Source organism: Aplysia californica, unplaced genomic scaffold (genome assembly GCF_000002075.1).
Source record: "Aplysia californica isolate F4 #8 unplaced genomic scaffold, AplCal3.0 scaffold00063, whole genome shotgun sequence".
NCBI classification, from domain to species: Eukaryota; Metazoa; Mollusca; class Gastropoda; order Aplysiida; family Aplysiidae; genus Aplysia; species Aplysia californica.
In genome coordinates this window covers 720237-720960 of record NW_004797333.1, presented here as the reverse complement: position 1 = coordinate 720960, position 724 = coordinate 720237, and positions in this window count along the sequence as shown.

The window sequence follows — 724 nt, the reverse complement described above, 5'->3', positions numbered from 1 at the left end:
GGGGGGGGGTGGCGGATTTGGCAGATTGAGTTAGGAGACCAAAAAAAGTGAGCCTTCGTGTCACAAGAGCGCAAGCTGTTGTTGTTGCTTTTCTTCCTTAAAAAAAAAAAACCAAGAAAAAAACCTGAGTATGTACATGTTGTGTACCGAATGTTACCAGACCCTTCCATCTCTCCGCCAAGCAACACGGCGAAGGAACAAGCCCGTCTCGGGGTAACTAGCCTAGTTTAGCTCGCACTCCCGCAGAATCTCCCAAGCTTACTTACTGCCAGCCTTTTCGTTTGACAAGAATCTGCTGGAGACTTCCCACTTTCGATGCGTCGATTATGACGTGCTTTAAGCATAATAATGCTTTCCTTTCAAATTCATTTTAGTCTAAGCTGCTCCACAAAATTGGAACGCTAATGTTTGTTTGTCATGTACATCTCCTAAGCTGAGAGACTAGCATGAGGTGTGGGTGTCCTTGTTTATGTCATAGCCATTTGCTTAAACTTGAAGTAAAACAACGAAAAAATTTCAAAGGAGGAAGGGGGGGGGGGGGAGGTTTTAAGGGTGTGTGGAAATACCGCGGCAACACGAAACTTAGAAGGTTTCAAATACATTAAATTGTGGGTCTGGAGAAGTGATCAAATTTTCCGATTTGTGTTGGGCTCCTGCTTGCTCCTAGCCGTATTGGGCATTCCTGCAATAGCATCGTGGTAGAACCACTTGTAAATTGATGGAC